Here is a 26059-nt window from a genome sequence, read left to right as displayed (position 1 = left end):
ACAGAACGGCTGTTTTCTCTCCTGGCAGGAGCCAGCTCTACATCTATCCCTCAGCACAAGGGCTAATGTTTTACAGTGAACCACCAGGAGTTAATGGAGCTTCCTGCAGTTACAAGCAGTCTCAAAGGATAAAGTTGTTCTTCTCACTTTGACCTCTCTAAATGGTTTAGTAGGGTATCGTCATAATTTTCTGTCCTCTTTTATCCTTTGTATTGGCCCCCGGATTTCCTCTTCACGGATCTCTTTCACAACAATTTGCACATGGTCTACAGCAGAAAAGGTGGAGAAAGGGAGGCATAGAGGAAGTCACAGATAAAATCCTCTTGCTTAGACCAACTGATTCTGAAATGCATGTATTTTTTTGTGATCCCACATTATAAAATATCGTCCAGTTTCCATCATAGTTCCTGTCACAGCATAACAGATTCAGGTGTTGAAGGCCTGATACCCGCTGCTGTCTCTGCTTACTTCCAGAATGAAAGTTTCTTTATTGTAAAGTAAGTTCACATTGCTGTGCTGATGAATTTGCTTGAGCTCCAGGGGAGCTGGCACCTCTTGTGGAAATAGCCTCGTACAATTACATGGATGAATCAAATAAGTATTCTGCTTATATAGGGCCAATTTCCCAGTCAGGCTGTGGTTAAGTGATGGGAAGATATAATGGGATGTGACCTACACCCATTATTGCTTAAGACTATCTTATTTTCCACATGTGAGAGAAAAGAACCAGTGCAAAAGGTTCCTATATACTGTAAGGAGAGACTTGAGGTTTTTCCATTAAATTGCATGCATAAAACCACAAGAGTAGGTCTTAGGAAGACATGGCTGTGTTGGATATGGCTACCTGTGAGGCAACCACTGCATTGGTATAACTGTACTATGGTGCACATGGGTAGGATCACTCCCCCAACAGCTGGGAAAAGCACAGTCATGACTGTGATGGGAATCACACATTCTTGTTGGGAGATGTACCAGAGTGCATCATGCTGATAAGGGGGAGTGGGCAATCCCCTGTCCACACGTGCCTGGCCTTAACAACACTTACAATATCCAGGAACAGGGATCCTAAAGAGCTCCTGGGATCCTGTGTGCCTCCCATGGCAGTGCTGGTCCTCTCTCAGCTGAGAGAGGATGGAGTCAGAGAAGCTGTGGGATACAATCCATCTCGTGAGCCTGACTTCCTCCTGAGTCACCACTGATTCCTTCTTGTGTACCTCCCGTGTTGTGGATTCACTTCCTTGCTTGGGAACTGCTGGTCTCAAACAAAAGAGGAAAAGGTTAAACTTTGATCCTGGCCAAAATCCATGTCCAAGTTTCCTGTACCGCAGTTTAGCTTCATCCACTCCCTCTGCAGGCTCCCTGTGTCTCTTAGGATATTTCCTCTTCATAGTTGAGATAAAAGATGTGCTTATATTGTTTAATTGCATGTTTTTGAAGTTTTGCACTCTACAGCCTGGAGCTAACAACATAGTGGACACTGAGATCCAAGAATTCTTAGAAAAATTGATTTTTACATTATTTTTTGCAATATTTATTAATAAATAAATGTTTTTGCAACTGTGTTAGTTGACTTAAATCAGATGTAAAGTAACTAAAATTTCTATTTCCGTTTCTATTCCTTCATGAAAAGTATTGAGTGATATAGAAAACTGTTCAGACAAATCTCTCTGTGTTGTCAGTGTGATGGAGTCACCCTAAACCAACTGATTTTTATGAGCAAAATATGATGGGGGCATTTTGTTTATTCAATTTAATCACCTAAATCCAATTTTGACACCTGTTGTGTCATGTTTAGCTTCTAAATTAAACTCTGAGGAAAATTAATGTTATGAATGCAGTAAGGTGATTACAAAACTATTGTTCCCCAAGAAGCAGGATTTATGGTGTTTGTAATGCTGTGTTCTGCAGGTTGTAACAGGAGAAGCCAGGCAGAGAATAAGAGATATGCAGAATGAGCACAATAGACATGTTAATGAAGAGAGCTTAAAGATCATGGGAAAAGAAATTATTATTCCCCTTACTGGCATTTGATATCTTAATGTCCAGTCACTGTAAACAGTAGCAAGCTTGTCTGAAATGTGGGTGAACAGGGAAAGATCTGTAGAAGTAGTACGTATTAGCTTCAGTACTTATTAGCCTCAGGTTGCAGGGGCAGTTTTAATAGGGGGTATCTGTTTTAATTGAAAGAATAAGAAAGATGTAAACAAAAGACTTCTCCAGAGAGCACACCTGTCCTGGGGTAAGGTGTAGGAAGCAGCAGTGGCCTGCCTCTGAAAGTCGTTGAACCACTGAAGTACCTTAATTGTTAGACATATTCTATAATTTTCACTTTCTTTGTAGCCAGTGCAAGAATGGGAGAGAAGGTCATAGAGATTGTCTTAAACCTATCCCAATAAACACAGTATCTGTGTTTCCAAGGGAATATCTAAACTATATGTAGTAGGGTATAGCTAGCAAAACTAGACATGAATATAAAGTGCTTACCTTTGCCAGCTTAGTCTTTGCTGTTTGTGCTGACATGTCTCTAATATTTGGAGTCCCAGACTACAGAAAAATTTTATTTATGGATATTTCTCTGATCCATGTCACATAGCTGGAATTGTGATTATATGCCACCTATTGTGACTTCTCTTTATACACTTTATACACTACTAATGTACGTACTCTCAAAAATAAGAAACAGTTTTAGTCACTGGCCAGTTTTTCAGAGTATTGGCAATGTACTTAATTGCAAATATTCTTTCTTTGCCAAAGCAATGACATATATAAATGCTGTGCATAATCTTTGCATCCAATACCATGTATCAAGACATGCAGGAGAAAAAGCTTGCACCAGTGAATGTGAATAAGGAAGCAATTATTTGTATTTAATTTGCTTCAGGGATCAATGAACCTTGTATCCCATTGCCATATAATGTAGCTGAATGCTCACTTTCACTTTCCAACTGGTACTCTGGGCAATTGAACAAGCCTTGTAAAAATTAATAAATAGGACCTAAACCAAACCCAGACACTGCAGTTTAGAACAAATATGTAAAAAGCAAAAAAAGCAAACAAACCCTCAATCTTGGGAGGACACATCAGTATTATAGTATGATCTGTCCCTGGTGTAAGGAGAACAGGAATTTGTATTACATTAATTTATAATAAAGCAAAGTGAGCCCCTACATGCTGTAAGGTGAAGTCTTGAAAAGCTCTGATGATTAATTCAATAACCTAGAAAGCTATTTACTATGGAAAAAGGACTACTTTTGTATAATAATTACTTATGGATAATTATGCATTGTGCTGACCAATAGGTTTCAAAGAAGGCAACAACACTAATTCAATCTACCCTCATCCCTGTGAGGTAAGTAGTAGAAGTGAAATGTTGATTGCTTCAGAATGGGCCCTGGAACTGGCAGAGATCAAAACTTTTTACATGCCTAAAACAATACAGTGGAGACTGGTCTGACTCAGTCCAAGATCACCATATGCTTTTTTGTACTGGACTTATTTGAAAATCCTAGCCAGTTTGTTGCACAACTTGTACTGTACTTGTAGGAACTTCCAGTCTCCACATTCTGCAGTGTATTTTACCGGGCAGATTGCGAACTTCAGTAGCCTTGGACAGCCTTTCAAATGAGTAATCCTGCAGTAGTACCAGCTAATACTGAGATGCAGAGTCACATTGTAAGTAGTTACATGTCATGCTGAGATGATACCAAAGGGTTGGTTCCACTAACCATATCACCATCAACTGTTTATCCATTCATTCACTTTTCCTTGCACTGAGTCTTGTAATCAGCTGATTTGACACAAGAAACATGTCAGAAAAATTTGCCAAGGATAAAGAGGATGAAGAGTGGGAATGCTTCCTCTGATGGGAAACCACTTAATCTGCTTTGCATCAGTGTAACATCAGATCAAGAACTGACCTTCCATGTGTATAAAAGGAAGTACAGCCTAATTATTAAAAAATACTGAAAATTACTGTTAAATGTAATCTTTGTTTTCCAAGACAGGGTGTAAGAACATGCCAATTTTTTCTATCTTGTGTTTGAACAAAAGTGTTGCACAAAGCTAAAATTCACGTAAAACTTCAGTTTCTCGGTAGGGATGAAATGAGACAAGCTCAGTAATGATTTCCTTTATCCTTGTCTGATGCAACATAAGAAAATACAGCAGAAGAATCTGTAAGAGATCTACAAGGTATTCACACATTCCCCTACTTCACTTTGGGAGGATAGAGGAACTCCTCTACATAACTGTGAGCTGGCAAATATGATCAACTGCCTGAAATGATCACATTGCCTGAAATGTCACAATTTTCCTAGATAGTCCATTCTGACAGTAGTCTTCTGACTAGTCAACCTCAGATTGTAGTCTTTTTGTAGGTTTCCTTAGTCCCTGATCTCAAACCATTCCATGTTTTCTCATGGTTGTTGTTTTGCTCTCAGGACCTTCTTCTGCCCTGCAGCCTGTGCCAGTGACCAAAACACATATTTGTAGAGTTCACAATCTGTGCAGTGCCCATATATGACTTGGCCAAGACATACACAGCCTACTGTCTTCGAAGATATTTGCTTGGACTCAAGTGGTTTTTCTTGCTTTCAGGATGTGCTACATACAGAGCAGTTTCCTTCAATGGTTACATTTGCATTATCAGCAAAGAATATGGAAAACTGCACAATTTTGGTTGATTACAAACTACAGATTCTCAAACCATCGCTGTAATTCTAATTGCTTCTTTCTGGGTTCTTCCACAAAGTTTACCAGCTAATTTGCACAACCACGTTCAGCTGTGAAAAGCTATGGCTCAGTCAGAGGCTGCACCAGCTTCTTCTCTTCTTTGTCTGGAGCATCTGTTATGAGAGAATAGTAAACAGTTTCTTTTTCTGAATAATTCCGAATAATTCATCCAGCGTAATTCGCTCCATGGAAATCTTAGATAGCACACACATGCCTTTTGTTCTTCTGCAACTTCCTAGTATTAAGAATATGTCTGATTGTTGTATGTGATGCTAAGTGGAATGTATTAGCCAAATGGAATGGGAGCCTGTCAATGACGGAATGGAGTGGCTGACCTTTATTGATGCTAAAAACAAAGGAACCTCCAACATTCAAAACCAAGTGTTCTCAGAAACATAGAGTAAACTTTCTTTTAAATTCAGCTCTCAGTGGGCAGAATGGGATGAAAGAGAGAAGAAATTTCTTTCTTTGCACGAGGATAACTAAACCCTAAAGGAACAAAAAGGTTTTGTGGGACTAGGACCATCAGTGGCTTCTGTATTGTTAGCTAGGGCAGGAATGCTATTGTCATTGGTCTCCCAACTGACAATATGCTTGAGTATATACAACTTATTGCAAATGACTTTCAATAACCATTAAGACACTGTTCAATGAAGACCTCTTCACCATAGCTCTTTATCAGTGTCCGTTTCTCCTCTACTTCTACAGGAAATAATACTGTTTCAAACAGGGATGGAAGAAGAGCTGAGCAATGCAAGGGGTTTGTAAAGCAGCTTTTGGGGCTACAGGTTGGTAATTTACAACCAACTCACTGGTAGAGTGCTCTCTTGAAATGAAAGCAGCTCTACAATAAAAGGAAGGAGAGTTTAGAGTGCCTTGTAACCCAGTGCTGAGAGGAATCACTTCTCATTTGAGTGCTAGTGAATGTAAAATCAGGAAAAAAATCCATGATCAATTTTTGTTTCTAAAGCTAAGCTAAATCCCAGTTCTTCCTGTGAATGAAGCCAAAGATTTGCAGAACTTAAGGTGAAGAGTAGTCACAGTTTACTTCTGAACTGAGTGTGAAAGGAAGGGATGGTTTCCTTACAGCCAAGAGTAGGGTACAATATTATTTAGGTAGAATTTACAGAAGGATATGAGAAATTCTAGTGATTTAACTAGGACTGAGTGATTTGGGCATCACAGTGACATTTAAAGTTTATGGTAGTTGAAGCTTAATTTTGGCAGGACAAATTTATGATCTGAATCACCCTTGTGAATGATAGGATCTAAATTAATGGTAACCACTCAAGAAAAAAAACCAAAACGTAATGCTGTGGACAGCAATTCAGCAGAAACAGCAGTCATGAAATAGAAGCTAATCTTGAAGCTGAATAAGGAACTGGCTGAAAAAATTTGTTTCTAAGTTCCTTAGGAACTAAAATAATAAATAAAGACCTAAATAATAAAAATTTGCCACTTAAAAATGAGCACAACTGGCAGCCTGAGCCCCATCTGCTCACTGGGCTGGAGGCTGTGCTGAATTCCTGTCACAGGCATCCTTTGAATTTCCTGAAGTCAATAAAGGATGTCTACCCTGCAAATGTGATTGAGCTTTGGGACCACTGTGGCATTTGCTATCAAAAGAGCAGCTCAGCAGGACTGTTCTCTGCTGCCATGTTTCAGTTTTCTTCCAAGGTACTGGGGAGACCTGGATGAAGTATTGTCTCTGCCTTTGCTGGGCACCTCTTAGCTGTGGTGCTGCAACTGCTGCTGTCATTGACTGTGTGTGGTGGTGGGCTCAAAAATGAAATGTTTGGCCTTATTTTGCCCTAGGGAGAACTTGTAGGTAACTTTTCTCTGCCTTCAGACACACTTATTCATCACATGGCAACACTGAGAGTTTTCTGGGAGAAATCAGATGCTACTTTTGCAGGAGCTGGGACTGCTCAGGTGAACCAATGCCACCACTTCAGGGTAGTGAGGGAAAGTTGTTTCCCTCATGTGATACAGGAGAGAATAGATAATTGCAAATACTGCTAAAATGAGAAAGTATCATAACTACATTCTTGTAAGGTGATGTCTGTATTCTATCCAAATGCCAGGAGGCATATTTTGAAAGATGTTCAGAGCCTTTTATCATTTGTTAAGTGATGTATTTAAAAAAAAATGCATTTCCCTTCAAAATCGGGTGTCATTCCTTGTGCAGATAGCTTCTAACCTAGTAAACTAGAAAATTCATTCACACTTTGATTATTTTGAACAACCATAGCAGTCTCTTTGCTTGCATCTGGAAATACAACTCATCTTTACAAAATTAATATCCAGAGAGAACTGTTTTTATTTTTTTTAATGTTTGCAGTTATATCAGAACACAGCGACATGACCATATGCCAAATTTTAACAGTAGCACAGTTTGTATTTTTGTTTTACATCCAGCAAGATTTTTATTGATCAAATTTAACACCCAAATTTAACACTCAAACAGTCAAAGAAACCACATTATTTCACTGGAATAAAAATAAACCCCAATGTTTACAGAGTCTGGGAAATATCTGAAAATTACTTTTCTTTTTTTACTGGCATCTATGCTTTTAAGAAACATAAGCTTCTTCTTGCTTCACTGATAGATTTAGTGGTAGTATGAAGGTTTTTCCCCAATTTGCCTCAAATTTTGGAATATTTGTCTTTTTGATCCTCTCTGCTGAAGTCCGCATTGTTTTAAAATTAACACTTCCTAGTTGCACATGCAGTGTTTTGCACATGGGCCAAGGTGTGCTCTAAAATCCCCCTGCTGTTTTGTGTCATGAGGCAGTTGCTTGCCATGGGACACTGAAAAGCATTTCTTTTCTGGACCACTGGAACAAACCTTGTTTTAGCCTGACCATGAGTGAAATCTCTAAGGGAAACAACAATGCTATGCCTAAGGTTAGTTCTGCCAGGGTAAGTCTTTCTGGAGCCTAACAGTGGGGAGAAAGCAGAGTTTCTTTATGTGAACATTAATTGCTGTCTGGGAAGACGAATGAAAATGAAAACCACGAAGTTTATGAAATTCTTGGTTTTATTGATGCTATTAGTAACTCCACTTATGTATCTGCAGGTAAAATGCTGAACTCTTAGGGAATTTTTCATGAAGGAGGACTGACAGATTGGACCTGAAACATAGTTTGTAGGAAGGGAAATATGTAAAGCATTTCTTACTTGTCACCTGGCATGGTTCTACCTGTGAGATACACACACTGCAAAATTAATCATGTTGATCCAGTCTTATAACATGTGGCCCTAGAGGTACTCTACTGAGTCTGTAGCCTATTGGAAAATTCTGTGTGCCGAGCTTAATCATGAGATAAAATAAGAAAATACTTAATCTGAATGTTTGATCTAAGAACTACTGGCTCCTTTCTAGGCTGACAGTAAACACCATTCTTACGTACGATTTTCTATTTAAAGATACAAGCCATGAATATAAATCCTGTTATATAAATAATTATTTTGGAATATTTATATTTTCTCCCCAAGATTCTATGGTATTTTTAATCAGAGTAATGAATTTAAATTAATATATTTCTGTGCAATATTTTGACCTTTTTTATTCAGTCAGGAGAATTCATGCAACCCTTCAGTGTCATCCTTATACTAGTAATGCCTATTTTTATTTAAATTTTTTTCAGATATTTGTTCAGTTTGTATTAACTTAAGCCCTTATTCTTTCTTGATTCTCCTGCAATGCACTTAAAACCAGTTCATTGACTGGAACCTGCCAAGGCTTATGTTTTTCACTGCCTTGACTGTACTTTTGCTATTTCACAGAATCATAGAACATGCCAAGTTGGAAGGGATGCACAAGGGTCATCAAGTCCAACCCTCAGCCCTGCACCCATTCCCAAGAGTCGCACCACGTGCACGGGAGTATTGTCTAAACACTTCTTGAACTCTGTCAGGCTTGGTGCTGTGACCACTTCACCGGGGAGCCTCTTCCCGTGCCCAGCTGCCCTCTGGGTGAAGAACCTTTTTCTTAATATCCAACCTAAACCTCCCCTGACACAATTTCAGGTCATTCCCTCAGGTCCTGTCACTGGTCACCACAGAGAAGACATCAGTGCCTGCCCCTCCTCTTCCCCTCACGAGGAAGTTGTAACTGCAATGAGGTCTCCCCTCAGTCTCCTCTTCTCCAGGCTGAACAGACCAAGTGACTTCAGCCAGTCCTCATACAGCTTCCCCTCAAGACCCTTCACCATCTTCATTGCTCTCCTTTGGACACTCTCTAAGAGCTAAATATCTTTCCTATATTGCAGTGACCAAAACTGCACACAGTATTCAGGGTGAGCACCAGTGCAGAGCAGAGTGGGACCTGAAGACAATAATTTGCAAGCTTGCCTATTTATCTTATGATTAGATACATAAAATGGCATTTAATGACCTTTTCTTTAGAAATCCTGCTGTATCCCATAGAAACTCAAGGTGCACTTAAAGATGCTTAAGGTCACAAAGCAGGGACTTAGCAGCTCTCTGGGTTTTTCAAACATGAGCATTTTAGCCCTTGACTCTGAGGGACTTTTACAGAGTGAACTGGGCTGAGCACACCAAGGTAGGTTGTTCACTTTGGAACTGTAATGGTAGAGAAGAAGATGATTTTCTCGGGGCATTACCATAATTTTCCTTCAAATACACACAAATCTTTTCATGGAAAGTTTCATCCGTCAGCTTGCAAATTGTCAAGCCCTACAACTTGCTGTTCTTTTTCTGTCCTTATTTTATTTTGTTTCTTCAAAGTAGTAGTTACATACCAGAACTTACAAAGTGCTGAGCACTGTATTCCCCATCAAGCAAACTTCTTGATCTTAATCACGCACTGGAAAATGCTGCCAGACTGGAGCTAAATCTCTGCACATCTCCTGTATTTTTCCAGCTGGGCACCTTTTTCATTCTTGTGAAAGGATGGATGTGCTGCTATGACACTGAGCTTGGGCTGGGGTGACTAGAAGTCCGATTTGATATACTACAGCCTCATTTAATAATTTTCATTAAAAAAATAGAGATGATAAATATTTTGTCTTTTTTATCCTGAACTCTTGGGATGGCATTTATTTCTTAGCTATATAAGACCATTAAGACCTTCCTTCCAGGCCTGATGGCATGCTCTAAATAACAGCTATCACTTATGGGGCAGACATTCAGCTCCCAGGGTGACTCTGATTAGGACTCCTATTACCCAGCTTTGGTGTAGAAATGTCTTGAGAGGGCTTCTGCTCACCAGTTCTTCGCAGCACTGTGAAATTGCATAGCAAACAGTACTGATGCTTCAGATAAGATTTTATTCAAAGCCTTGTACTTCCAGATACGCAAAAGAACAGATTGTCTTTATATGCCCTAATTTTAAGAAATGCAATATTTTAGACCTTTTGAAAGATTAATTCAAACAGTGAACATTCATTGTGTCTGTGTTTTAGAGTGCCAGTTTCCAGCATCTTTTTGAGCAAAAGTACATCCTACCTTTTCTCTACCTTGTAGTAATTGTTATAATTGTAGGGTACCATTTCATTTTTTTGGTGATTTTGTATATTAGCTCTCTACAATTCTACTCAGGTGAGCTCCATATTGCCCCTTTCTCTTTCATTTCATTAAACGCTAAATCAGTGAACTTTAAGCACACCAAGTTTAGTAATGTGGCATTAAGTATTAATCCATTAAACACCCAGACAGTAAATTTACCACCTAGCTCTTCTGAAGAGGTTATAATATACCATACAATTAATTATCTGGAACTTGAATACCCTTAATTTCTGTGAACTGCAAAATGGAACTATTAGTAGAAAACATTTTACTTCCCCTATGAGAAGAAATGCAACAGATTTTTAAGGTCTAAAACCCTTTTATCAATCTCTGATGTAGCTTGCCTACATAGTACCTTCTGTAAAATGTTTGTGCTTGTGAAGACATGCTCACATCAACTGCTCTGGTAACAGAGATTTACATTGGCTGTGTGGCCTGTCTGTGAGCACATCTGCATATGATCTCTCTGTTAGGCTCTTCACAAACTCCTTTTTAATACAAGAGGCAGAAATATCATAAGCATCCTATGAAGCAGCATACTGCTAAACTGAGGAGGGATGAGAAGGCTGGAAAGCAGGACTGAATTACCTTTCTGTTGGTTGCCACTCCTGGATGCTCTTCTTCCACACCAGCAGAAAGCAGTGGTAAGGGATCAAAAGACATCTCTGTGCTGTGCTAATACACCAGTCAGCACATATATTAGTGAAAAAATCCCTCAACATATTTGTGTATAAACAACTCTGTGCTAATTTGAAGAGTTCTGTTTAAATCACATCACGTTCTGTAGTTGCATGTGATACTGTTGATCATGCTTAAGATGTTGTCCTCTTGGTGCTACACACAGTCGTCCTTAATATGACTGAATAAAAATGGGGAAAACAGAGCCTAGGGGCTCATCTTGACTAGCTCACAAAGCTGGTCACAGAGCTCTGCAGTATCCCCCAGAGGGAAGGCCGTAACACTTTGTGGGTAATATGTAAAAATATAGTTATAAATAACCATTAGAAGAGATAGGACAAAGATTGTAGGTTGTTGTTTTAAAAGAACTCCACATGTTCCCTTTGTTTGTTTGTTCTTAGTTCGTTCCCAGAAATTATTAGATGTATATATAATATATATATAATATAGACATCCATAAATGGGTAAGAGGGCAAGGTCATTAAAATGATAAAATAATTTACATTAAAATACATAAATGAATACTAGTGTAGACAAAAGCTGAAAAGACTCTTCCTTCTTGCTATGTTTTCCTGCCATATGCTTTAGTCCCTGCAGATGTTCCACTGGAAAAAAATGCCTTCTTTTGTCTTGATGATGCTAGTATAGTCTTTTTGAGGGAGTTTTGTAAAACTGAAGAAATAATACCAACGTATTGTTAACCTGTTTTCATGTATATTTCAGATTTGCTCTTATTTAAGTTTTTAGTAAACCTCTCCTCATTTTTTTTTTTCAAAGGAGGTGTCCATAAATCATTTGAAAACAACATAATGAAGGGCAGTGTTGCCTGTGACATCTCTCACATGCCTACCCAGCTGTTGCCTTTGCTTGCTATCATCCGTCACCAGATGATAACAGAATAATTCTGGAGATACTGATTGCTTAATTAATTGGAGTGGGAGCAGGAACTGTTGCTTTTCTAAGGTCCTAGTCAGTGCTAGCAATTGCAAGAAAGGCTAATACAATACATTTTTTATGGTCTTAATGATGTGGGCTTTTCTTTGCCGCACATAATTAAAATTCATGAGGTAGTGGGTTAGTGGATATTATGAAGAAGGTCCCTGTGCAGAAATGTTACATGCTGTAATATAATTAATGGAACAGCAAGTCTTTAAAGCTAACTGCTGTATTTGATTTGACCATTTAATGATAACTTTCAAATAGAAGTGAAGAGGGCTGAGAGCAGCCTGATGTTAAAACAAAAGCACCCCTTAAAAGAAACTGATCCTAAATAGTTATAATTATGGGTAACAATAATTAAATTTGTCTTTGGTAAATCATAATGAATCTTTAAATGTCTTGTGCTGAACCTACTGTGATAATGTTTTTAAAAAAATATGTTCTATGTAGTGCGTGAACTCCTGATTTTCCTAAACCTTCAAGATTTTCCCCTAAACAATGAAGATTTTAATAACATGAAATATAGTGAATACTGAAAAATTCACTGGATCTCGCCCATGTTCTAAAAAGGTGCATTTACTGAAATTGGGTTAAACACCTCTTAGTGCTCCTTGGTTTTGATACATTTAGCATTGTGGCAGATGACGTGGTAAACAAGATGAACCAGATAGAGTTTAGTGCAACATCATAACCTTTCTCTTCACTGCAGATGTGGGGTAAAAAAATGGTCCATTACCCTTCTGAATAGTCATCCCTTGATGTGACTGGTTTCTAGGTTTCACATGTTTCTTGGACAGAGAAACCTACTCAGCCTAATTTCTACTTCTAGCACTGAGACTGCAGGATCTACTCTCAACCTCTCAGTATTTGTTGGGCATCCTAAAAACAGACGAGAATCACCCACTACTGACTTGTTCCTCAGTGGAGATTTCTCAGTGCATCCTGCCCCAGAACCCTACAGTGTGCACATCCATTGCTCCTGGAACCTACCTGGGGAATTTTCTAGATCGAGGAGGTCTCCATGCCGGTAGTTTAACCTAGCTGGTAAAGACATTAAAGAACAGAAAGAATGCAATTAAATATATCTCTGTGCCACAGAGGCATTGTGCCTAAAGCATTGTTAATTATACATCCTTGAAAATAACAAGAGATGGGAACTATTCCTCATTTCCTGAGTACCTAGGCAGCATTTCCTCCCTGTGTCCTTCTAAAATGTGGCAATGGTGTGTCCTTCTAGCTCAGGTTGGACTCTTACATGTGAGCAGGTTTCTGTCTCTCTTACATGTTGCTCTGGAAATCTCCAGCCGTTTTCTACCTCCTTTTCACAGAAAAACATTCCAGAAGAATGAGAATAATTTTATGCAATTAATGGATCTCAGCTGCTCTTAAATATAGTCTCTCTGTGCCCAGTAGCTTTTCAGAGCTGGGTAGTCAGCTGAAAGGCAATTCAGTAGGGCAAATTTAGACATTTATCATACAATAGAAGTGTATTTTAATTTCATTTATTTTAAGGTTTTATTTTGTGTATTGTGAAGGCCTAAGGTAAATAAAGCAAGTCTCATTTGACATGCATATTTTCTCTTATCTAAACTTCAAATTGTCTATCTGTCAAATGTCAAATAGCCCCAGTTCTGTACATGTGATAGTTTTATAAGAGGAGAGGGAGTAACACTAAACAATTTGATAGATTATTTCCAAATGCTGCTAGGACAGCTGAAGATGCTGTCCAGCTTGTCACAGCCTGGAGCAGAGCCTGTTATGCTGCTGCTGTTTGAAGTTGTGTGTGTTTGGTGGGGTGAGGGAGTTAGGACTATGACTGGATTCAGCCTGTTCTGACAGCAGACGTTGCCTGATATTCTTTTTTTCTCCCTTGTCTGGTGCAGGAGGAGCCCAGCTCAGCTATCCTCCGATCCAGGAGCAGTGAATGTCGTGTCTTTCCTTCCTCATCCCCTTCTTTCCTGGGAGCTGCTGCATTCACCTGTCCCTTCAAGGACCACAGAAGAGCAAAATGTGTAGCACCCCACAGATCTCAGGAAGTATCAGGTACATGACATTCAAGGGAAGGATGCAGTTCAGGTTCAGGGCAACCTGTTAGAACTGCACCAGCAGTTCACTCATAAAAGCACTCTGGTGCTTGGCATTGGCAAGTGGTGCTTGGACCCTTGCTAGTGTTAGTTCAACGCCAAGATTGAAGTTAGATCCCTTCAACCTTCTTTTTCAGTGAACTTAACTAAGTTTTCACTATGACTATTTGCTGTTACCAAAAGCCAGTCAAATGTGAGGCATGGTGCTAGTGAAGACAGTTTGCTGTGATGGAGTAACATGGTTAAAAGAACACAAAGTTTTAAAAGAAATGATAGTGCATCTTCCCTGTAGAGGAAAATAAAAGTAATCCCAAATGGAAACACATACACATCTGACAATAGATGAGATTTGTGCCTAGAAATACCTTTTATCCTCCCACAGAGACCTCTCTCAATTATTTCTTAGTGTAATAGGTTTAAACTGATCTATACGACTTTACTAATGACATAATCAAACTTGCATCTGTACTCTGTGCTTCTCAGCTGAACTAATCTGAATGTAAAATAGGAATCAAACAAGTGACCATTGTGCCTAGGAAGGAACAAAGCGAGTTTTAATTTTATTTGCATTGCAGGTGTTTTGAGCTATAGATTTAAGTGATCAACAATCTATATTTGGTTCAGGGCACAATGACTTATTTTATGAGATGTGTCACAAGTCAGATTCTTCTGCTGTAATTTCTAACCTCAGTTTTAAACACTGCCAGCATCATCTAGAATTTAGAAAAAAAGAGCAACTCATCACCACGCCAATTGAACAAAAACTGCTGTATGATTTAAATACCTATAGCTTCATCATTTACCCAGTTGTATGCTTTCAATTTGCTAAGCACGAGGTTGGTGATTAAACTGGTGCATAATTATTAGCAACAGAGAGACTGTTGTCAGATCTCGCAGATCTGACCAGGTGCAGGCTTCTCGGATTCAGTCAGAGCCTGCCTGTCAGTTTTACGAACAATCCAGCAAAATAAGTGACTGATTTCCTGCTATCATCACAGAGGCAGTTTTCAGCAGATTGTCACAGTAAAACTCCCTTTCTGAATACTGTAATGAACATTCTGATGTTTGCAAAAGCCATTTTTTATATATAGACAAGTGTGAGTGTAAAGCATTAACAATTTGATCCCAGTATCTGTCTCCTTAGCTCTTTATCTGTATCCTTTTATTAATATCCATCTATTTCACTCTAATGTCAAAGCCAGTCAAAGACTTTCTGACAGTGCAAACAGAACAGAAGTGTGGCCTGCTGAATTAATCCAATGTGATGAGGACTTCAAAAGATTAAATTTTCTTGCTCCGTTTCTCCTGCATAGTTTCATGTTCAAAACCTCTATGGCTGGTTTGCCAAGCATTTGTCTGTCCAGATCTCAGATTCAGGCAGGTTAATGTAGGCTGTGCATTGAAAGAGCAACGAGTTTTTGCATCAGCTCCCGGAAAGGGCAATCTCATTCTGGATTCTGAGTGTCTCTGTGGGGCTTGAATCTCATGTCTCTACTGGTGCTGACTGAGATGGTGGCTCCCTTGCTGGGCTGGTAGATGCAGGACCTTACTCTGTAGAGCAGGGAGAGACCTGGATGATGCTTTCTGTCATTCCAAGGGGCTTACTTATGGTCATCTCTTCTGAGATGAGCATCATCCTCCCTTCGGGTTTTCTGTACTTGATGCTACTTCAATAATTTACCACTGGTGTAGGAATATGGATCAAGAGCAGATCCCTGCAGCCAGAGAGGCAGTGTGATGGCAGGGCATATCCTTGGGCTCAGGCTCTTTGAGCACTACTCGTGCTCTACCTTGGCTCAGGGCTGCAGGAGCCAAACTCTGAAGGGTGCAGCACTGTGCCCAAGTAATATGCAGCATCATGACTGAAACATGGCAGGCACGTATAGTTGCCCAGCTTTTGGTCTGGAGTTGCTTCCTGTCCTGCCAGGTCAGAGCCAACAGCCCTTTCTCCGGAGAGTGACAGCCAGTGTGGAAAACTACACAGAGCTGACTGATTAGACAGATAAGGGAGGACTCAAGCTGATAATCTTGGTTTGTAAAAACTGGTTTTAGAGGATGAGACTTTGTTTTCTGCAGTGTGCCCTCATTTTTCACCCTTTCTCACTGCAGTTTGTAGTGTAGTTTTTCTAGATCAATCCAAATACACATATATAATAAGCATCCAATATAAAAATACAGACTGTTCAGTGAGAAGAGAAACATTTTGACAATGTGCTTTTAAACTGTTATTCTACAGGATAAACAGTACCATGTTGAAGAAAGCAATCTATAAACACTGTTTTCCTCTTTCATCGTACTGGTGTGTAAATTTGTTACTGGACTTGACATTTCTATCCCTCCTTGAAAGTATTCTCCTGCTGTACCAGTATTTGAGCTAAACAGAAGCTAAAGCTTTCAAGTGCTTCCCGTTTGCTTGTGAAATAGAAACAACTAATCAGAAACTCATGCACAGTAATGATACACTAATAAGCCTGTTTATTCTTCATCTTCTTTCAAAATATGTGTCCTGTTACTCACAATTTTATAAACACAACAGTAAATAAATTTGAGTGTTTTAAAAATAGGTCGTAAAAGCAGTCTAATTTCACTTAATGCATATATACAACAATATGAAAGAGTGGGCCATGTTCTCCATCACTGGAGGGAAGCACAGACCTGGCAAAGATGAGTAAGGCCTTACAAAAGAGCTATGTCTTACAATTGCTGGGGGAGAACATGTTTGGACTAAAAAAATGGATTGAGCTGTAAAGACAACTTTAAATATTGATAAAAGGGTAGGAAAAAGTTTAAAAATTTATATATTTATGAAATGCATTAATCTTTAATTTACAGTGCCTTATGTTCTGATGCAAGCAATTTAAAAAGTCAAATCAGACTAATTTCTGCTTGAAAAACAATGACACATTATTAGGTTTGTGGTATTGTGTTAATATCTCAATGTTTTAACTGCCAGTACTCTTGGAAATTAGTATTTGCATTGAAACAAGGCTTCCTTCCCTGGTAGAAAGAGGAAATCTTTCCAATAAACAGTGGTTTTACAGAGCAGTAACCCTTGGAAAGTCCCAAGTGTCTTCATAAACCCAAGAGAAATTCAGTTGTAAAAGTAGGTTTGCACCTGGATCTCGAGCTGGGAGCCTGGATATGGGTTTTGTGAAGGAATCATCATTCTGAAAGAAATGGCTTTAGCACCTTGTTAAAGGAAATTTATCTGTCAGCTACAATTTCTACTTCAACTCATCACCAAAAAAAGATGATGGAGCAGGCTAGTCTGGGAGCATGGAGAGCTTTATACCTTCTGATGTTCTCCTCAATACTCATGTTTGTAGTGCTTCACAATTTTTCATGTAATATCCTTGCAGCATCCCTCTGAAGTGGAGAAGAGCCATGACTGATTTTACAAATGGGAATCTGAAAATAGGGAAGCTAAACTCCTTTGATTTGGATCAAACAACTTGCTCATGGTCACAGAGGAGATTTGTGGTGAAATGGAGAAGGAAAACAGGCTGTTCTTAACCCCAGGCTAATGTCCAGGTAACAGGGCCATGGTGTCTCCCTGGGAAAATGTTGGATCTGGTCTTTGTCTCTAATTCATTCATATAACAGGCAATAATATTCACCTCTAATGCAGCAGCTTCTCCTGGCCTGCACTGAGAAGACAGGCTCTGAAGAAACATTTTAAAAGCACTGGAAGAGGCTGGCAGAAGAAGTCTTGCTCATAAGTCAGCTAATCCTCAACATATCTCAATGAAGTATTAGTTTATTAGAACAATTAACTGTGTGGTCCAGTTTTCCTAAATTCTGCCTGAAGCTGGGAGATGACAACCCCAAGGCTAACTTCTCCATAAAGTCAGTGGGGAGAGGTGAACCTTTAACTTGGATGGCCCTGACAATCAGCAGAGGTGTATCTTCCTTTCTTTATGGGGCTCTTCTTGATCTCTTCATGGCTGGGGCAAAGCTTCTGAAGCACAGACATCTCGATGGCTGAGTTCGGTTTCTATGTAAGTTATGATGCCAGTGATATGTCATTCCTTTCCCTGGTGTATTATGCAGCTCTCTCTGGGATGCAAACAGGAGAGATGACAGCAGCACATGGCTGTGTGTAATGTCATGGCTGAGGCATCCACAGACAGTCAAAATACTTTGGTCTCTCTTCTTTGACTGAGAACTCCAAATTCAGGTTTCTGATTCTCCTGTCCTCAGGGGCCCATAAATAGCAAGCATGCTAGTGTCCTTGGGAACACAGACATTGCACCAGGCCACAAATGCCTGAATTACACTGACCATGAAATGGGACAAAGTGAAGGGAACACCTTGCATGTGCCTGAGCTGGGAGAGCAAAACTTTGACTTGGGTGTTCCCAGGCTTCTGATTGCTCACCAATATAATTTTCCACATACTATGGCATTTTATTTCCAAGGGTTACTTGATATGCTTAAAGAAAATCTGTAAATAATTTAAATCAAGTATTGAAAAAAATATACCAGGTGCTTGAGGAAAAATAGCTGGCTCTCAACACATATTTACTATTATTTTTATTTTGAGGTTAGCCTTATAAACAGAAGGTTATGGTCATTTCTTACCTAACAAATAGCTGCCTTCATAATTTCTTCCCTAGTTGTTCTCTGAGAGGGAAAATGAGGGGAAAGTGGAAAGAGTAGGTTTACAGTTGACTTGACAAACATTTTATCAAGGCCTGTTGCAATAGGACAAGAAATAACAGTTTTAAACTGAAAAGGGGTAATTTAGAGTAGCTATAAGGAAGAAATTTTTTACAATGAGGGTGGTAAAACACTCCTTGCCCAGAGAGATCATAAATGCCCCATCTCTCGAAACGTTCAAGGTCGGAATGGATAGGGCTCTGAGCAACCTGATCTAGTTGAAGATGTCCCTGTTCACTGCAGGGCAGTTGTACCAAATGACCTTTAAATGTCCCTTCTAATACAGACCATTTTATGATTTTATGACTTGAACAGTTTTAAAGGATGTTTTCATTCTCTCTGCTTAACTGCTCCCAGGAAGAGTTGAGACATAAGCAATCCACTTACTTTTAGTGACTTGAGCCAAAATACCAGGATAATTGTACCTGAAGCATAATTGGTGACTTCACACACTTTTGCAGGCAGACGTGTGTGTTTCATGCCAGAATCTATTCCTGACCTACTTCACTCAATACCAGGTTTTGAATAGATGATTAGAGCAATAGTTTATTTCAAATATGTCAGTTAGTCAAGCCTAAGTTTGCCCTTTCTAGTGATATCTTTTTTAAAGGTAGGGCAATATTCACAGGTATTATCAGAGGTGTATCTTCTTCTCACTTTAAGCCAAAAAAAAAATATATATCTAAAAAAGACTTTTTCCGAACAAAAAGACAGGTGGCAATTTTTCTAAAAGACACCATCAAACAAACAAGAAATTCAATTCAGTTTTTATCTTTCACTGCCAGAAAGCAAGGAAGATTCCATTTGGGTCAAATGTATGAGCTCCGTGACTGGCAGAACAAACAGAAATATTCAATGGATTTGTAATTTACCCTAGAAACAGACTGGTCTGATTGAAAATAATGATGTCTGACTGTGCAGGGCCAGTCAGTTGGCCTTTGTTAATGCACAGCTAACCAAGATCTACCATGCACAGATGCTGGAAAACCAATTAGCTATTCTAAGAAGCACTGGCAGATGAAATGTCCCGATTAATCACACAAAATATGTGTATCCCCTTATTTCTGTAACTCCTGTTTGAAAATGATCACTAATAGTTCTGAATGAACTCATTTAGTTGCTGGATATCCCAGCAGGGTTTTTCTGGAGCCAGATATAATTTGAATATCATTTGATGTATGAATCCTTAGGAAAGAACATAGCTGTGCATATAAACTGATGTCAAATGTATTTATACATATAAAATGTGTATGTGCAAGCAACAATCAAGGCTTGCTTACTCTGCTGGATATCATAAAAAGCTGAAGATTATCAAATTACAATTGCTGCATCATGCTAATTTATTTTTTATTAGCAGCTTACTAGAACATTTTACTGCTGGATGTACTGTTTTCTTCCTGTATGTTATTAATGCAGACATACTAGTATAGTAATGCATTTGGGTTTAAACCATTTAAACAATAAAGTTTTACCCAGCTTTCAGATGACCTTTCGTTTGACTAAAATATACTTGTATAAAGAATTCAGTTACTCTTTCAGTGCAGGGATACTAAATAATACAGAGTGTTTTATTTTTTGCCACAGAATCATAAAGGAGGCAGAGGAGAAATATTTCTCTGATGTGAAATCACACTAATTGTCTGAAAAAACATGTTTGTTTGTGCAGATAAATGTGAGAGAGATCAAGAAGAATAGGCAGAAGAGAGGCTGAAAACCAGGCGAGTTAGTTCAGGAAGAGGAAAACACAGTGCACATCTGGTTATGGTACTTGAGAATCCCTTTTAAATAATCATTTTCTACAGTGAGGACACTCAATACAAGCCAGCAAAACAACTGCCCATCCTAAAGGGAGAAGGCATCTATCCTACCATTCATCCACATACCAACACTACCCATTTTGTTTCAGCCTTTCCTCTCAGGCACAGATCCTCCTTTCTTTCAGGAAGGAAAAACAAGTTACTGCAGCACTTGTGAGAGTGAACTTAACTTTCCTCTGCTATTCATGAGTTCATGATTAGTGACTAGAGAGAAACAGGACAGGAACTGCCCTGTTTTCTGCCTGCACCTCTTCACTGTCTCTCAGAGAGGGCGACCCAGAGATCAGGGGCTGCACTTGGTGTCAGGCTTGGGCCAAGCTTCAGTGACTTTGGGTTGAAGGTTTTTGCTCTCTAACTACTTGATTGGTGTCAAAGTAGATAGGGGACAGCAGACAATGATGCAGAGAGCTCCCAGAGGAAACATGCTGATTAAGACCAAATGCCTGTGTTTTCTTCTCTTTTCTCATAATAAGGATTTGGCCATTCATGCATGTTTCTGTTCACGCTGCTGAAGCACCCCATTTCTCTCTTTAGTTTGAGCTCAACCTGGAGGCACGCTGGGCTGTCATCCAGCAAACAGCTCATGAACGCTCACTAAAAATACGTTCTGGTATGTTTATATCCAAACACATCTGTCCTGCAGATATTGTTGCGCAACAGAAAGAGTTTGCAGGCTGCCAGTTGCAACCTTGGAACCCAACTGTTGTCGTTAAGAAGTTGATTAAAAGAGCAATATTCAGTCCAGGAATGAAAGCACATGGGAAGCCTGCGGCTTCTACCATAGCCTCCCACTCTACAGGTCTCTCAGAAAGAACACTGAGACCTGTTAGGCCAGGACAGGAAGCAGCTATAAAAAATTTAACCTCATCTCCCCTCTGTTCTTGCAGGCTGCCTTTGAAGCTCAGCCACTGAGGATGCATTGAGGGGGACACCCAATATGTAAAGGGAAGAGTGAAAGAGGGTTCCTGCAGCACCAGGACCACAGCCTTGTCTTCACGCATCTTTCAGGTAGATGGCAGGATCCCATCGACTGTGCGCTGTATGAAGTGTCAGAGTATTTTGTTTGGGTAAACATTGCTATGATGTAAACAGCTCTCTGTCATGGAATAGGAGATGTTTTGCAACCATAGCTGTTTTTCAACCCATCTTTTTAAGTGGGTGTCCAAGCTACGAGGAGAAAAACAAAATGCACAAAAGAAAAAACCAAGAGAGAATTTGGGGAGTGCATATCTGCCTTTGTTCTTGGTAATCGCTTAAAGACATTAATGAAGTGATCCTTGTATTTCAAGGAAAACATGTTCCTCGTATTTTTGCTATATAAAACAGTGCACAACATGAGAGAAAATGTATTCAATTATGCCTCACTCTGCCTTAACAAAAAATAGAGTGTTGTCTCTAATAAACCTAAAAATGAGGAATGAAAGTACAGATTGCTCTGTGCGAGGTCTAATTTTTTTTGGTGTGCATTATATTAACTGTATCTGCCCAATTTTGTGATAATAAGGCAAATAAGGAAAAAGCCTCAGTTGAAAACCCCAGTGTATAATCAGAAATTACAAATGGATAGTGCTTCATTGTAGGGGTTTTTACGGTCATTATGGATGGTAAGAGTCTTGTTTAAATATTTGAATATAATTTCCCAGAATTAGTTAGGTACCCTCTTTGTAATGACTGTTGATGGAGCTGTCCGTGCACTCACTACCCTGTTTTTTGAGACTGTGGCCTCTGAAATCTGCAATGTTAGCTTATCATCTGCCTCAGTGCAAGGCCACTTTCAGCCATAGGTGGATAACGAGGTCCCAAGGTGGCATCACCACAGGGAAGCTCTGTAGAGCTATAGAGGCACGGATACTTCTCCTAAGAGGGAGACTACAGCTTTATCTGCCTCTCCTCAGCCTTTGGTTTAGCAAGAGACCTGAAGGATGTGACTTACTCAAGATTACTCGTTTCCTGAAAAATCTGGGAGACGATCTGACTTATCACATTGAACTGAAATGAGGAGATTCATATGCTGCAATAACAGAACTAAAGAGAGTTCCTTACCTGTTTCACATTCATAATTTCTAAGACTTAGCAGACTACAGAGAGGATGATAGACACTTTTAGCCTAAGAAAGGACTGATAAAGAAATTCTCCAAAGTTTTAATGGAATAGGTCTGCTTTCAAGGACCATGTATGTTCTGTAGTTCACAGAGCTAAAGACTTTCAGAGCATTAACAAATCTCTCCCAAATACAAAGGAGCTGAACCACACCTTTGCATTACCAGTTAATACTGTGGAAATTGATCACTTCCTTAAAAACCATAGCCTTTCTAACTCCTGCCTTAAGCATTTAAGAGACCATGCTATTAGTCAAAAAATAATTTGTTAATTGATTTTGTAAAATTCTCATCTGGGAGGTAATTTGTTTGATGGATTGGGCTAGGGGGAAAGAAACCCAAAAAACAACTGGTTTCTTTCTACCAAATGTGTAAGTGCTACAAAGAGAGAAATGTTGGGGTTTTTTTCTTCTTCTTGATCAAAGAAAAACAGTAAAGCTGTCAAAAAGGAGTGCATGGAGGAGCCCACAACCATGCAAGTGCAAGTCCAGAAAAGGTGTAAGAATATACAAGGTGACTAAAGTTGGCTTTGCCTTTATACAGTTGATAAAGCTCATTGGTTTTACCCTACACTCACTCTGTATCTTTGTATCTTGGATTTATTTCTGGTTTGCACCCTTCATTTGCAACACTAAATATCCTGAATTGAAGCTGAAAAATGTCATGTGTCATAGTGACATAGACTTCTGGGGTGGAGGACGTCTCCAGCTTACCTCAATCCTCTGTTTGTTTCTGGAGTCTGGTACTGCTCTGGAAATGTCCCTTTTTGGGAGTATCTACCACCGACTTTCTGAATCAAATCCTTCTTGCTGAAAACCAGTTTGGTGATCATTTTGCTCACATCAGTCATTCCACTGAGTACTGCTGGGGCAAGGGTAAGGGAGGCTTTCCTTGCAGTGAAGTTGCAAAAAAATAGTTCACAAAGCAGAATTAAAGGAAAGACGTAAAATCTATAAATGGATTGTGCCACTGCACTCAATCATTTAGCACTAAAGACTCCCCCCCCCCAAAAAAAAAAACCTGTGCACTGACTGAAAAGACCCATACCTGCAGTGTATTTGGAACTGGCAAAAATTTCCAGCTGCTCCTCATAAAATGCTTTTGTCGATGGTTTATAAACTGTGCATTCACTTCCTCCATAACAAAACCAAACAGAGACCTGCACATGAGAAACACACAGGCATTAAGCCGTCTGGGTTAAATTCATCCTTCGAGTAATTCCAGCAACATTTGTCTGTTGGATTTGGATGCTCAGCATTTGCAGAAAAATCTGGATTGAGTTGAACTTGCATGAACCATGCCAAATTTGTAATTACAAGGCCTGGCAAGGAATATATCTCTTTCCTGCTTATTTTGTATTTACCATTGTTAACAGCAAGTGATTACCTCTGTTATTCACATGCCAGTATCAAATCTATGGAAAATTCAGGCAGATGAGGAGCTTGATCTGAGAGAAATTGAAAATGTAAGGCTCAAATTAAAGCACTCTTCAAGTAAAGTGAAGGTTTTTAACTATCAAAATGGAGGAAGCAGTGGGTGGCTGATAATATTTTTCCTTCATTTAATTTGACAGTTTAGAATATCACCTATTGTTTTGTGAGGGAAATTGGTACATTTTGATTAAAACTTGAATTATATACCACTCTACACAGATATGGTTTTTCCTTTTATTGCAAACTGGTTCTGTGAAGAATTACTCCTCTTACTCCTTCTTTTTCTGTATCTTCATATGATTCCTGTGTTCACACCTTTTCTACAAAGATCATTCTATTCGTTTCAGTGCATAAACCTTTACAAAAAATATTGCCGTAATTTATAGACTGGGTTTGCTTTCTTCCTCTTTGTTTATCTGTGGCATGTTATTCTCATAAAGCTAATAGCATTTCCCCTTCCTGTGCTATAAGAGTGTTGTTGACAGAAAGGACATAGGATTTAGCATCCAGCATTCACAGTTCTTGTTAGGGGATTTTTTGCATCATGATAGCATGACTTTCCAGGGGAGTGAAACCATCTTGTGATCTTAGGAATCATTGAATCCCATTCTACAGCTTTATTCCTTTACCCAGTACAGAATGTCACCTTGTTGGGGTGGTAGGTTACTAGTATGGAGCAGCTCACTGCTTCAACAGCCAGCTCACCTGCAGGAGCACGGCTCCCGCTGCCCTTTCCTGCCATCAGATTTACAACCTCCTCCTGATGTCACACTTGGGCACTCCAGCTCAGCAAGCCTTGGCACATTAACACCACTGAGCCTGGTGGCAGTGTTGAGCTCCTTGATTTATTTCAGGTTCTCTGCAAACTCAGACAGACATCCCTGTGCCTGTTATACCCAGATTTGCCCCATAAATATGTAGTAAAGGTAGAAGTAGTTCCTACGGTCTGACCCGTTGTGTGTTGCAGGCTGTAGGACTCTCCTAAATTGATTTGTGTTTGATCTAGACTACTGGCTTTGGAACAACATTCAGTCTTTGTTTAAAAATTGACATTGCCAGAAAATGCACTTCAAAGACCGTTTCTACCAAAACCAGATTTTGCATCACGTTTCCACTGTATTTCCAGCCTTAACTTTCATCTACTTGCTTTAATTTGTCTGCTGAACTGAATAACCCATTAACAAAGTTGTATTCCCTCGTAAGTACTTACAAACTCATCAAATTACCTTTTAACCTTTTCTTTCATTAACTAAGTAGATTGAGTTCCTGCAGTGTTACTAACAGATGCTTCCTCTTGTTGCTTTAATCTTTCTCAGTGCTGTCTTGATCCCTTTCAGTTATCAATGTCCTTTCCAGGACATGAAATTCCAGTTGTGATTACATCAATGTTCAGTGCAAAAGCAGGACCAGCTCCACATCTTTTTAAGAGATCTGGGGCTCCTTTTTTGGCCACAGAACTGAACTGAGGATGCATGTTTGTTCCTAAGATTTATGTTTCTGCTTAGATGAGATCTCATATTCATAAGGGACATTGCTTCTCCAAATTGAGTCCCCAGAGGTGCCCTACTTCCTTTGTTTCTAGACATATGACCACCAGCTGGTCTTAATACCATGGATTTTATTTATGTCCATCTTGCCATGTGGTAAAATTTGGCTAAGCATTGAATGTTTGGTCTTATATTTTCCATTTTATGTGTCTTTCTGTTGGTCTGTGTATATGAGAGAAAAAGCGGGCAATTTTTGATGTGCGGTAATATCATACATCACCGATGCATCATAAACTGCTGTAAATCCTTCTGCATAAGCCATCCATCATCTTAATTATATACTTCTCGCCCAGTATTTGTCTTATCTACAGTTCTCATCAACGATGACTTTATCCTTCCTTCCGCATCTCAGGCAAAAAAAGTTAGCTGGTGCGGGACTGGATCCCCACTGAACCTCACTAAAAGCACACATCTTTACAGTGACTTTCTGGTGTGTAAGTAGCTTGCCAGTTTTAATCTATTTAATGTGTGCAGTGTTGATTCATAGCATTCTTAATCAATGTTTTTTGCAATATATGGTACTGAACTGTGAAAGATGTCT

The 26059-nt window shown here is 39.3% G+C and overlaps 1 long non-coding RNA gene across 1 annotated transcript in view; it reads left to right on the top strand.

Moving 5' to 3' along the window:
* LOC126647470 (uncharacterized) overlaps window positions 1-26059 on the top strand; it is a 37465-nt gene that overhangs the window by 6609 nt on the left and 4797 nt on the right. Inside the window, exons 2-3 of the long non-coding RNA XR_007630613.1 lie at window positions 13764-13923; window positions 21327-21447. This is a non-coding gene — a long non-coding RNA (uncharacterized LOC126647470). The remainder of the gene's footprint in view (window positions 1-13763; window positions 13924-21326; window positions 21448-26059) is intronic.

The sequence above is a fragment of the Myiozetetes cayanensis genome, unplaced genomic scaffold (genome assembly GCF_022539395.1).
Source record: "Myiozetetes cayanensis isolate MyiCay16 unplaced genomic scaffold, myiCay2020 scf1, whole genome shotgun sequence".
NCBI classification, from domain to species: Eukaryota; Metazoa; Chordata; class Aves; order Passeriformes; family Tyrannidae; genus Myiozetetes; species Myiozetetes cayanensis.
The sequence above is the reverse complement of the archived record's forward strand: the minus strand, read 5'-3'. Positions and strand labels throughout refer to the sequence as shown.